The sequence below is a fragment of the Lepus europaeus genome, chromosome 10 (genome assembly GCF_033115175.1).
Source record: "Lepus europaeus isolate LE1 chromosome 10, mLepTim1.pri, whole genome shotgun sequence".
NCBI classification, from domain to species: domain Eukaryota; kingdom Metazoa; phylum Chordata; class Mammalia; order Lagomorpha; family Leporidae; genus Lepus; species Lepus europaeus.
The window spans coordinates 20,918,355-20,932,729 of record NC_084836.1 but is presented as its reverse complement, the minus strand read 5'-3'; the positions used below and the strand labels follow the sequence as shown (position 1 = coordinate 20,932,729).

Sequence of the window (14,375 nt, the reverse complement as noted above, 5' to 3'; positions counted from 1 at the left end):
AAACTAGAAATAAACAACAACAAAAAAAAACCTAGGAATTACACTTAGATATGCATACTGAACAGCAAACTTCTGAATAGACAATGGTCACTGAGGTAAACAAAAAGGAAATTTGAATACTCCTTCAAACTAATGAAAATGGAAACAAAACATATCTTACAGCTGAAGCAATCCTCAAAGGGAAGTTCGTAGCAATAAGCATCTACATCCAAAAACACCAGAAATATATCAAGTAAACAACCTAAAAATAGGGGCCGGCGCAGTGGCTCACTTGGTTAATCCTCTGCCTGCGGCACCAGCATCCCATATGGGCACTGGGTTCTAGTCCCAACTGCTCCTCTTTCAGTCCAGCTCTGCTGTGGCCCAAGAAGGCAGTGGAGGATGGCCCTGGTGCTTGGGCTCCTGCACCTGCATGGGAGACCAGGAAGAAGCACCTGGCTCTTGGCTTCATATCGGCGCAACACCGGCCATAGCGGCCATTTGGGGAGTGAACCAACAGAAGGAAGACCTTCCTCTCTGTCTCTCTCTCTCTCACTATCTATATCTCTATCTGTCAAACAAACAAACAAACAAAAAACAACCTAAAAATACATCCCAAGAACACGGACAAATGCGAACTTAGCAGGAAATAACTAACACTTAGATCAAAACAAAATTAAATAGAAACTTAAAAACAATACAAGATCAATGAAATAAAGAATTAGCTTTTTGAAAAGATAAACAAAGTCAATAAACGTTTAGACTAAGAAAAAGAGAAGAGACTAAAATAAACTCATCAATGAAAAAGAAGATATTAGAACCTGTATCACAAAAATACAAAGGTTCAATGGGACAATTATCAATAAATAACTCTATGCTAATAAACTGGAAAACCTGGAAGAAACACATTAATTTCTGGATACACGTAACTTACCAAAATGGAACCATGGAGACATAGAAAACCTGAACAGACCAGTAACAAGGAACATGACTGTATTGGACATCAAAACTCTCTCCACAAAGAAAAGTCTAGGACTAAATGGTGTCACTGCTGAATTCTATCAAACTTTAAGGAAGAACTAACACTAATTCTTGTCAAACTATTTCAAAAAACTGAAAAGAACGGGATTCTTTCAATGCTTCAAAATCATTCTACAACACCAGCATTATCTTGAGTTCAAAATCATACTGGGACATGACAACAGCAATTAAAAACCACAAATCAATATCCCTGGTGAACATATGTGTAAAAATCCTCAACAAAATACTAGCAAATCAAATCCTACACACATCAAAAATATAACTTATCATAGTCAAGTGAGATGTATCCCAGGGATGCAGATGGTTCAACCTCTACATGTCAATAAAAATATTAGATCGTATCAACAGAATGAAGGAAAAAATGATATAATCATTTCCAAAGATACAGAAAAAGAATATGATGAAATTCAAAACCAATTCATTATAAAAACCATGAAGGTTTTCTGGCACTGTGGCATAACGGGTTAAGCTGCTGCCTGTAACTCTAGCATCCCATATGGGTGCCGATTAATGTCCCAGCCACTCCACTTCCAATCCAGCTCCCTGCTAATGGCCTAGGAAAGATGGTCCAAGTACTTAGGGCCCTGCTACCCATGTGGGAGACACAGAAGAAGTTCCTGTTATTGGCTTGGCCTGACCCTCGCTATTGTGGCCATTTGAGGAGCAAACCAGTAGATGAAGATTCATTCATATTCATTCATTTCTCTCTCTCTCCTCTCTGAAACTCTGCTTTTCAAATTTTTTAAATGCACAAATTAGGTGTAAAGGAAATATACTTCAACCTAATAAAGATTATATATGACAAATTCACAACCAACAAAATATTTAATGGGGGAAAGCTGAAAACATTTCCTCTAAGACCTGGAATAGAAAGGATGTCCACTCTTACTGCTCATTTTCAATTTAATACTAGAAGTTTTAGTCAGAGCCATTAGGCAACAGAAAGAAATAAAAGATATACAACTAGGAAAAGAGGAAATAAAATCACTTTCTATTCAATTCTTTCTTACAAAAAAGATGTTCAGTTAATGTTTGACAAAGTAATGTATAAAATATATGAATAAATCAGATCTCAGGCTGGCACTGTGGTGCAGTAGGTTAATCCTCCACCTGAGGTGCCAGACCCCATATGGGCATCAGTTCAAGTCCAGGCTGCTCCTCTTCTGATCCAGCTCTCTGCTATGGCCTGGGAAAGCAGTTGAAGATGGCTCAACTGCTTGGGCCCCTGCACTCATGTGGAGACCTGGAAGAAGTTCTTGGCTCCTGGCTTTGGACTGGCCCAGCTCTGGATGTTGCAGCTATTTGAGGAGGGAATCAGTGGATAGAAAACCTTTCTCTCTGGCTCTCCCTCTCACTATCTATAACTCTAACTCTCAAATAAATTTATAAAATCTTTTTAAAAATCAGAAAGAAATGCTTAATCTCTAAATTGCAGCCTCATATTTAACCTGTTTATAATGCTTTCCCTCTGACTCTGCTTTTCATTTCTTTTTTTTTTTTTTTTTGACAGGCAGAGTGGATAGTGAGAGAGAGAGAGAGAGACAGGTCTTCCTTTGCTGTTGGTTCACCCTCCAATGGCCGCTGCAGCCGGCGCATTGCGCTGATCCGAAACCAGGAGACAGGTGCTTCTCCTGGTCTCCCATGCCGGTGCAGGGCCCAAGGACTTGGGCCATCCTCCACTGCCTTCCCAGGCCATAGCAGAGAGCTGGCCTGGAAGAGGGGCAACCGGGATAGAATCCGGCGCCCCAACCGGGACTAGAACCTGGTGTGCCGGTGCCGCAAGGCGGAGGATTAGCCTGTTAAGCCACGGAGTTCCTGACCAGCCTGGCCTAGTCAGGGGGCATTGCAGAAGCTATCTCTCTGTCTCACTGTTTCTCCCTCTCTGTAACTCTCTACCTTTCAAATAAATTTTTTAAAAAATCTTTCAAAAGAAGTAAAGTGCCATAAAAGAAATAGCATGATGAAATACTAAAGGGGTAACTGTCAATTCACTTTATATAGGATGTTCAGGTTAAAGCCTGAGGAAGTGACATTTGAGCCAAAATATGAATGGTAAGAATGATCAAACCACTCACAGAACTGGAAGATCACTCCCTGAAGAGACAGAAACGAGTGTGGCATGAAAGGAGAGTTATGTGACTGAAGTATAGTTGAGTGAGTGATAAGGGGCAAAACAACACAAGGTGAAGCTGGCAAGCTAAACAGAAGCCAAAGCAAGCTGGGTGTTATAAAGATGGGAAGGAATTTAGATTTCATTCTAAAAACAATGGAAATTCACAGAAGAGTTTTATTTAAAGCTTTATGTTTTTAAAAGATTATTCTGGCTGCTGTGTAAAGAATGAATATGGAAAGGAAGATGAGCCAGCTATTCGAGAGAGAGAAATGATGGATGAAAGGAATCAGGAATAATTTCTGGGTTATGTGACTTGAGCAATTATAAAGATGGTGATCTATTGATTATGACTGGAAAGATTAGAAAGTCAGGGGTTCAATATTTTTAAAATTTGAGATGTCTATCAGACTGTATAAAAAGTTTATACATATTAAATGAATATTAAATGAAATAAGTGATATAAAAAACACAATACCTAACACAGAGTAAATACTCAATAAATGTAGGCTACTCTATTCAGAAATAGAGAACTCTTAGCCTAGCCATGTAATTCTTATAATGAATGGCACTATATATTGTCCCAAGGCACAGCTAGCATTGAACAGCTTAGATGTAGCAATCATAATATCATATTTGTTAGCCATCATGTTTGGTTCATGTCTCCTGCTGCGCCTATTGAAATTCCTCCCTTGGACTTTCAAAATAGGAGCTGAATGGGAAGTTCTCCCTTTGTTATGGGGCGAGTGGGGCTTGTATCCCAAAAACTTATTCAGATATTAAAACTCTGATGTCTTGAGGCCAGTGCTGTGGCATAGTGGCTTCAGCTGCCACCTGCAACACCATCATCCCATGTGGGTACCAGTTCAAGACACGGCTGCACCACTTCCAATCTAGCTTCCTGCTGGTGCACCTGGGAAAGAAATGGAAGATGGCCCAAGTACTTGGGGACTTGCATACATGTGAGAGACCCATATGGAGCTCCAGGCTCCTGGTTTCAGCCTGGCATAGTCCCAGCTGTTGTGACCATCTGGGGAGTGAACCAGCAGATAGAAGATCTCTCTCCCCATTCTCCGTTTCTCTCTCCCTCTCTGTCCCTCCTCCCTCCCTCCCTTTCTTTCCCCTCCCCCTGCCTTCTTTCCTCCCTCCTTCCCTCTCTCCCTTTCCCTCTCCATCTTTCCTCTTTGACTCGACCCTTCAAATAAATCTTAAGAAAAAAATGATGTCTTAATGTTAGTGCTTGATGGATTAAAGTTGGAAACTTGACCTAATTATAGTGTCTGAGAGGTGGGACCACTGGGAGGTCCTTACATCTTGGGGCAGGTCCTCAGCATGTAGTAAGAACATTGATTATTTGAGTTCAGGTTTTGCCTAGCACTCTCTTGGAATTTCTGTACTTCCTGGCTTACCATGTGATCCTTGACACCTACCATGATGAGCTTCCTTCAGACACTATTGTAGAGGGTCAGCTGATCCTGAAATCTAACACCCAAATTGTAACGTAAAATAAATCTCTTCCTCCACAAGAAGTTTCTCTTGGGTATTTTAGTTAAAATGATGAAAACTGGATTCTTCCTCAGAAGAATCCCCCAAGAGCTCAGAGCTGCTGATGGTATGAATGAAGTAACACTGCTTCAAGAAGAAAACTGACACTGATGGAGAAGAGATGAGACACAAAGTCCTAAAGGCACAGAATCCTTATTGCCGATGATTCTATAGCAGTACAGAATACAACCACATATGCAGTCATTAAAAATAAATTTAAAAAATAAAAATTTAATTATAAGCAAGTAAAAATAATTTTAATAATATATTTCATGTACCATAACATCCAAAATATTATGACAACATGTATTCAATATATAGGACAGTTAATGAAATAATATACAATCTTTAGCTATATTAAGCTTCAAAATCCACTATGTGTTTTTCACTTAAAGCAAAACAATCCAGACTATTTATATTTCAAGTGACCAAACAGTCACATGGTTAGTGGTTACTGTATTGGACAGCACAAGCACAGGTTTGGGGAACATTTTTCTGCCAAGAGTCATTTGGATATTTATAACATCATCTGCAGGCCGTATATAATTATCAACTTAAAAATTAGTCTGCTATAGATTTATTGAATTTCAAGTACTGCTTGTGGTCACCTTCACAGTACCAGACCAAATGATTTCACTGGCTTTATATGGCCCAAGGGCCAAACATTTCCCACCTATGATTAGAGGCTCTACCCAGGCCCTCATCATGCCACACAAATCAATGCATATCCTTTTAGGATTATGCTAATGTGAATCAGGTTTCTGTTAACTTGAAGTCCTTAATTTGCCTAAAAACATTATTTTATTTACATTATTTACATTTTGAAAAAGAAATTTTTTAAAATCACAAATAGGGTGGGTATTTGACCTTGTGGGTAAGATACCAATTGGGCCACCTACTTCCTATATCAGAGTGCTTCGGTTTGATGCTTGGCTCTGTTCCTGATTCCAACTTTCTGCTAAGGAAGATTCTGGAACATAGCAATGATGGTTTAGGTAGTTGAGTATCTGCTATCCACATGGGAAGACTGGATTGAGTTCCAAGTTCCTGGCTTTAGCCTGGCCCAGTGTAGGCTGTTGAGGACATCTGGTGAGTGAACCAGCAGAAGGAAGATCATTTTATCTAGCTCTCTTTTTCCTCTATGCCTCTCAAATTTTAGGGAAAAAAAGTAGGGCTGGGGTTGTGGTGCACCATGTTAAAGTACTGCCTACAAAACCTGCATCACATACAGATGGGTGGCTGCTCCACTCCCAATTAGCTCCCTGCTAATGTATCTTGGAAAGCAGTAGAAAATGGCTCAAGTGGAAGACCCAGATGAAGCTCCTGGCTTTGGCCTCGAGTTACTGTGGCCATTTGAGGAGTGAACAAGCAGATGGAGGATCTGTCTGTCTCTCCTTCCCTCTAACTCTGTCTTTCAAATAAAATATTTAAAAAAAAAATCAGTCAATATATTCTGAAAATTGATTTAGTAATTCTTAGCACATAAACTATCTTTCTACTTCAGCACTAGCTCTCATTTAATAATCACTGTAATTAAGACCCAATAGATCTCTGTATTCCAGCCTTGGATAACACATAAAACCATTAGGAAAGTTTTGTAAACACAGAATAGAAGTCCCCATGCCTGAAAATCCTGAATTCATTTATCTAAGATGGAATACTAGTGATTCTGAGAATAATCCAGATGCAAAACTCAGAAGTTGGAGCATTTACAAACTATAAGTGCTCATTTTTACCCCTTATTTTCCTTTCATTCTATTGTTGCAAAGATTTCTTCTGTGATATTTACTGAAGTGCATTCTGTATTCTTAAATCTAATCTTAATTCTTAATCTCTGTATTCTCAAATTCTAGCCTACTAATAGGTATGTTTCAGATATTCAATAAATATTTGTTGAAAAGGGAAACTTAAAGACATTTTAATAAGACAGCTACACTTCCAAAATAGTCCAAACAGTAGGAAAAGATAAAAGGGTACTAAGGTTAGGTAATGGCCTATATTTCCTTCTGTTTTCTCTAATTGGGATTCTCTGACCAGTCACATGAAAAGAAAGCACCCTATAACCACTAAACTATACTATGGTTTGAAAATTTTTATTCAGACTTAGATTCACAGCCTATAGGAAGGAGTAGAAGTTTGGTCAATGAAGAATTCAGCATTAAGAATGCCAACAGAGGTGTGGGTATTGTGGCCCAGCAGGTTAGGCTGTTTCCCATGTCAGAGTATCTAGGTTTAAATCCTACCACTGTTTATGGTCAAGCTCCCCACTAATGCTCCTGGGATGCTGTCGATGGTAGCCCTGGTACTTGCGTACCTGCCCCCGTATAGAGACCCAGATGGAGTTCCTCATTCTTAGCTTTGGCCAGGCCCAGTCCTGGCTGTTGAACACATTTGGGGAGTGAACTAGCAGATGGAAGATCTCTCCCCCTTTGTCCCTCTCCCTGTGTCACTCTACCTTTCAAATAAACCTTAAAAAACAAAAATGCCAACAGAGGAATGGTCATCTGGCATAGTATTTAAAACAAGTTTGGGACACCTACCTACCTCGCTTCTCAGAATGCCTGGGTTTGAGTCCCAATTATGCTCCCAATTCCAGCTTTCTGCTAATGCACATCCTGGGAGATACCAGATGATGGCTCAAGTAGCTGGGTCCCTGCCACCCACATGGGAGACCCAAACTGAGTTTCCAGCACCTGTTTTTGGCCTGGCCCAGCCCAGGCTGTTGCTGACATTTGAGGAGTGCACCAGCAGATGGGAGATCCCTCTATCTCTCTACCTTTCAACTAACTAAATAGGTAAGATGTTTTTTAGAGAATGCCAACTAATTCCTCCTGAATGAGAGCTATAGGAAAGGAATTCTAAAGTCTGTGGGTAACAGCAGAGAGGACATATCATGGCTTCATGAATGATGATCGGTTCTAAAAATCTTCCTTCTTACCTTCCACACACAAACAAAACCTAGCAACATTCTAGGAAGTTCAATAAAACCCTTTATAGTACTTTGCACCTAGAAGATATTCAAAAAAGATTAGTATTGTATTAGTATGCTATAGCCATAAAATTATTGTATACAAGATGGCTTATTCAACAGAAATTTATCACAATTTTAAAGGCTAAAAGTCAACCATTACAGTGTTGGAAGGGTTTGTTACTTCTAAGGCTTCTCACCTTGGCTTGCCGATGGCAACCTTTCATGCTGTAACTTCACACTGTCAGTTGACATTGTGAATTGTCAGTTAGCATTGTCAATGCCTAATTCCCCTTCTTACAAGGTCACCAACCATATTGGATTAGGTTTTACCGTAATGGTGTAATTTTAACTTAGTTACCTCTTTAAAGAACCTACCTCCAGTCTTCAAGATGGTGAAATAAGTAAAGGATGTCCTGCTTAAAGAAAATACTAGCAAAAAAAGTGGAGGAAGGACATTCCCAGGGAAGAGTTGGAGAAAAATCCACAATAGAAATTCTACAGAAGGAGGACACTGTGGATCAGTGTGGAAAGTGCAGACCATAGCAACAAGCGTGGACACAACACACAACCCCCACAGCCAACAGCCAGAGGAAGTGCTGGCTTTGCAGACCAAGGTGAAAGAACACTGCAACAACCAATGCCACTGGCAATAATGCCACAGGCAATATAGCTAAGGGAGAGCCTGGCATGACTCCAGCATGGATCCCTAATGTGGACAGCATTATCTCCCTAAGCCAGTGAAAAAAGGGCATGTTCTCTCTCCCATCCTAACATAACAGTCTGGCAACCAACTGGGAGATGGTGCCATCATGACACAAGTAGATGCTGTAGCAGCTTGGGTATACACACCCGGCAATGGAAGGGGAGAAGCCTCCATTCTGAAGTCAGTAGTGGTTGTGCCAGCTCTTGAGTGTGCCCAGCAACAGGCAGAGATAAGCTATAATTTTGAAACAAGTAATGAAGGCAGGAGCTCTTGTACACATGTGTGATTCAGGGATTTTACCACAGGAAAAAAAATCCATGTTCCCCACTGAGTTTGAATCTGGCTGGGAGGACATCTAGGGGCTAGGCACCCATGTAGGACTGTGAGGCACCCTCAGCCTCAACAATACAAGTTCCAGGGCCCAAACCACCAGGGCAGAGCAACTACAGGCAGCTGGAACTAGGAACTCTGTCTCTCCATGGAGTGGATAGGCAAGCATGGCACAGAAATCCTCTGCACCCCATGGTGTGGTAGCCTTGTATGCTGAGACTGTGGGAACTCTGACAGTACAATAGGGCACAGGGTATAGCTGGGTCTCTGGTCAATCACTGTGTGCAGCACCTGATTGCCTGGGGTGGGTCATTATAGCAAGATTCATGTTCACATAAGGACTGCATAGATACTTTGTGCAGTTCATGTGACAGCACAGGTGAGTGTTGTACTCACTGTGGGCTAACCACAGGCATTCATCACCTTCAAAGACAGGAGGTGAGGGTGTGATTACACTAACAGGGGTGATCATACCTGCCTTCCTGCTGACAAGAGATCTACTATGCCCAAGTTGGGTATCACCCTGGATACTCACCTCACACTGGAGCACTGACTAGAGCTCCCTGGCCACATCCAGCATACACTTGAAGGTATTCACTGAAAGAGCAGATACTCCACTAAGTTCACAGAGACATAGTTCAAAGACAAAATATATCACAGGAAAAAGCCAACAAGTAATTACACAAGTGCCTAAAAATAAATGCAGAACCTCAAGAAACAAGAATTAGGAAGAAAACATGGCTCCCCAAACAAAACACTTCAATATTAGAATGAGAAGACAAACAGATTGATAATATGCCTGAAATAGAAGTAAAAAGATTAATCATAGGATTACACAGAAACAATGAAGAACAAATTCATGAGTTAAAGAAATACATACATATCAGGGAGGAAAAATTCTAAAATGATGTTGAGATTTCAAAGAGAAATCAAACTGAAATATTAGAAATGAAGAATTCAATATGTCAAATAAAAAAATATAGTGGAAAGCCTTAACAACAGACTTGGTGAGGCAGAAGAAATAATATTTGAGCTAGAAGACAAATCTTCAGAAATTTCTCAGTCAGACCAAAAAAAAAGAATTAGAAAAATTAAAAACAGGGTTGCAGCTTAATGGGATACCATCAAATGACCCAACATATGGGTCTCAGAAATTTCTGAGGCCATGGAAAGTGTGAATGGATTAGAAGGCCTATTCAATGAAATAATTACAGAAAACTTCCCTAATCTGGAGAAAGAAAGGGACATCCAAGAACACGAGGCACACAGAATTTCTAATAGACACGACCAGAAAAGATGTTCACCATGACACATTGCCATATGTCACAGTGAATGAAAGTGAAATAAAGACCTTCAATAACAAGTAGAAATTGAAAGAATTTGTCACCACTCATCCAGCCTTACAAAAGATGCATAAGGATGTGCTACACACAGAACACAGAAAGATAGTTATCATTAAGAAAGAATGAGTAGGCAGGAAATCTCACAAACTACACAGGAAATCCAAAGCAAACAACAGAAACGCTTACAGAAAAAATGACAGGGCAAGTAGTCACTTATCAACTACAATGTAAATAGCCTAAATTCTCCAACTGAAAGATACAGACTGTTTGAACGGATTGAAAAACAAGACCAATCTATTCATTGCCTTACAAAACACACCTTATCAAAAAATATATATGCAGACTGAAAGTGAAAGGATGGACAAAGATATTCCCTGCTAATGGAAAGCAAAAACAAGCAGGTATAGCCATCCTAGTATCAGACAAAGTAGAGTTTAACATAAAAACTCTTAACATAAGAGACAAAGAAAAGCTCTATGTAATTATTAAGGGATTAATTCAATAAGAAGATATGATTATAATAAATAAATATTCACCCAATGCCAGGGCTTCTGGCTATGTAAAACAAATGGTAACACATCTAAAGGAGACACAGACTCCAATACAATAGAAATGGAGGGCTTAAACACACCACTTTCATGAAAGGACAGATCAACCAGACAGAAAATCAACAAAGAAACAACAGAGCTATTCTACAGTGTTGGCAAAATGGACCGATTTGGTATCTACAGAACCTTTCATTGCACAGTTGAAGAATATACACTCTTTTCTTCAGTGCAAGGTACCTTCTTTAAGATAGACCATATGCTAGGCCTAAACCTAGCTTCAGCAAATTAAAAAAAAAAAAAAACTGAAATCATACCTGCACCTTTTCTGACCACACTAGAATGAAGCAACAGGAAATTAACAACTCAAGACTCTCTAAACCTATGCAAGCATGTGGAGACTAAACAAAATGTTTCTGAGTGAATAGTGGGTCACAGAAGAAATCAAAAAGGAAACAAAAAACATCTGGTTGAAAGAAGGTGACCCATCAAAACTTATGAGATACTGCAAAAGCAGTGTTAAGAGGAAACTTTATAGCAGTTGGTAGCTACATTAAGAAACTATAAAGGAATCTAATAAATCAGGTATCAATGCATTGAAAGGACCTAGAAAAACAACACCAAAACAAATTCCAAATTAATAGAAGGAAAGAAATAATTAAAATTAGAGAATAAACAAAATTGATACCAAAAAAAACACAAAAGATCAGTAAAAAGTGGAGCTGGCTTTTGAAAAAAATAAAAAAATAGGTACACTATTGGCCAAACTAACAAAAAAAAAAAAAAAAAAAAGAGGAAGAAAACCTAATAAAATCAAAAAGGTAAAAGGAAATATAACAACAGATACAGCAGAAATAAAAAGAATCATCAAGAATTGCTTCAAAGAGCTATAAGCCAACAAATTGGAAAATTTAGAACAAACAGATGGATTCCTAGACACAGACAATCTCCAAAACTGAAACCCTAAACAGGTCAATAACCCAGATAGAGATTCATTCAGTTATATTCTCCCAACAAAGAAAAGTCCAGGACTAGATCACTTCACTTCTGAATTCTACCATATTTTTAAAGAACTAATTCCAATTCTTCTCAAGCTATTAAAAACAATTGAAATAGAAAGAATCCTCTCAAATCTATTGTATGAGGCCAGTATTACCTTAACTCTTAAACCACAAAATGATACAACAAAGAAAGAGAACTAAAGATCATTACCCTGATGAATATAGATATACAAATCCTTAACAAAATACTAGATTACTGAATCCAACAACATATCAGAAAGATCATTCACCTGGACCAAGTGGGATTTATCCCTGGTGCAGGGATGGTTCAACATAGGCAAATCAATAAGTGTGATACATCACATTAACAAGCTGAAGCATAAAAACCCTATGATTATCTCAATAGATGCAGAGAAAGTATTTTATAAAAATACATCATTTCATGATAAAAATCTTAATCAACTGGGCAGAAAAGGAACATTCCTCAACACAATCAAGGCAATTCATGACAAACACACAACCAGCATCTTATTGAATGGGGAAAATTTGGAAGCATTTCCACTAAGATCTGGACCAGACAACAATGCTCACTCTCACCACTGCTATTCATAATCCCTTGGAAAAAATAAACATCCTTATGATGACAATTACAAAATATTGAAGAAATAAATAGAGGAAAACACAAAAAAAAGAAAAAAATCTGTCACGTTTGTACATTGGAAAAAGGATTATCATCAATCGCCATACTACTTAAAGCAATATATAGATTCAATGTGATCCCAATCAAAGCTTCAAGGACATTCTTTTCAGATGTAGAAAAAAAGGATGCTGAAATTCAGATGCAAACTCAAGAGACCTCAAATAGCAAAAGCAATTTTATACAATAAAAACTAAGCTGAAGGCATTACAATACCAGACTTCAAAACATACTACAGGGCAGTTATAATCAAAACAGCATGGTACTGGCACAAAAATAGACATGTACACCAATGGAACAGAATAAAAATGCCATAAATAAATCCATGCATCTACAACCAACTTATCCTTGACAAAGAAGCTAAAATCAATTTCTGGAGCAAGGGCAGTCTCTTCAAAAAATGGTGCTGAGGAAATTAGATCTCTGTGTGCAGAAGTATAAAATAAGACCCCTACCCTACACTTTGTACAAAAATCAACTCAAAATGTATTAGGGAATCTGAATCTATGACCTGATGCCATCAAATTACTAGATGACAATATTGGGGAAACTCTACAAGAGATTGGCATAGTAAAGACTTCTTGGAGAGACCCCAGAAGCACAGGCAATTAAAGCCAAAATAGACAAATGAAAATATAACAAACTGAGAAGTTTCTGCACTGCCAAAGAAATACTCAAATGTGAGGCGGCAACTGACAGAATCAGAAAAAAATATCTACAAATTATGAAACTGATAAAACATTAATATCCAGAATCTGTAAAGAGCTCAAGAAATTCAAAAACAAAACAAAAGAAATGGGCAAAGGATTTGAACAGACATTTTTCAAGAGAGGAAATTCAAATGGCCAACAGACACGTGAAAAAACGCTCAGGATCACTAGCCATCAGGAAAATGCAAATCAAAACCCCAGTGAGGTTTCACATTGCCCCAGTTAGAATGGCTCTCATACAGAAATCAACAAACAATAAATGCTGGCAAAGATGTGAGGAAAAAGGTACTCTGATCAACTGTTAGTGCAAATATAAACTAGTACAGCCATTATGGAAGACCATAATGAGATACCTCAGAAAGCTGAAAACATGTATCATAGGTCTCAGCAATCCCACTCTTGGGAATTTACCTAAATGAAATGAAATCAGCGGCCGCAGCGGCCATTGGGGGGTGAAACAACAGAAAAGGAAGACCTTTCTATCTGTCTCTCTCTCTCACTGTCCACTCTGCCTGTCAAAAAAAAAGAATCAGTTATCTGTACACCCATGTTTATGGCAGCTCAATTCACAATAGCTAAGATATTGAATCAACCCAAATGTCCATCAGTTGTTGACTGGATAAATTCTGGTATATACACTATGGAAAACTACTCATCAATAAAAAAGATAAACTCCTGTCTTTTATAAAAAAATGGATGCAAATGGAAATCATATACTTATGGAAATAAGCCAGTACCTAAAAGACCAGTACCATACATTTTCTCTGATTTGGGTAACTAACAGAGTACCAAAAATTTAATATATAGAAGTGAAATTGACATTTTGAGCTTCAACAATTGTTTGCAGCCCTTGTCTTTACTGTTGTGGAGCAGTTTTTTTTTCTTCATACTATTTTTAAAAGATTTATTTATTTATTTGAAAATCAGGGTTACACAGAGAGAAAAGAGGAAGCAAAGAGAGAGGTCTTTCATGCGCTGATTCACTCCCCACTTGGCTGCAAAGGCTGGAGCTGTACCAATCCAAAATCAGGAGCCAAGAGCTTCTTCTGGGTCTTCCACATGGGTGCAGAGGCCCAAGAACCTGGCCATCCTTATTACTTTCCCAGGCCATAGCAGAGAGCTGGACTGGAAATGGAGTAGCCAAGACTCAAACCGGTGCCCACATGGGATGCTGGCATTGCAGGTGGTGGCTTTACCCATGACATAGCACAGGCCTCCATATTTTTTGAACTCGTTACTTCATGTAGCGTTAATTTTATGAGTATAAAGTAAACTGAATTTAGATCATTGTAAAAAATAAGAGAGGTAATAGTAGAAGAAGAAGGAAGGGTTGGAACATGGGCCAGTTGGAAGGTGGGGTAGGATGTATCACTATGTTTCTAAATCTGTATAAATGAAAT

At 38.7% G+C, this 14,375-nt stretch overlaps 1 protein-coding gene across 6 annotated transcripts in view; it reads right to left on the bottom strand.

The window, feature by feature from the left end:
- Window positions 1-14,375, bottom strand: part of ANKS1B (ankyrin repeat and sterile alpha motif domain containing 1B) — a 1,247,671-nt gene that overhangs the window by 1,138,216 nt on the left and 95,080 nt on the right. The window lies entirely within an intron of this gene.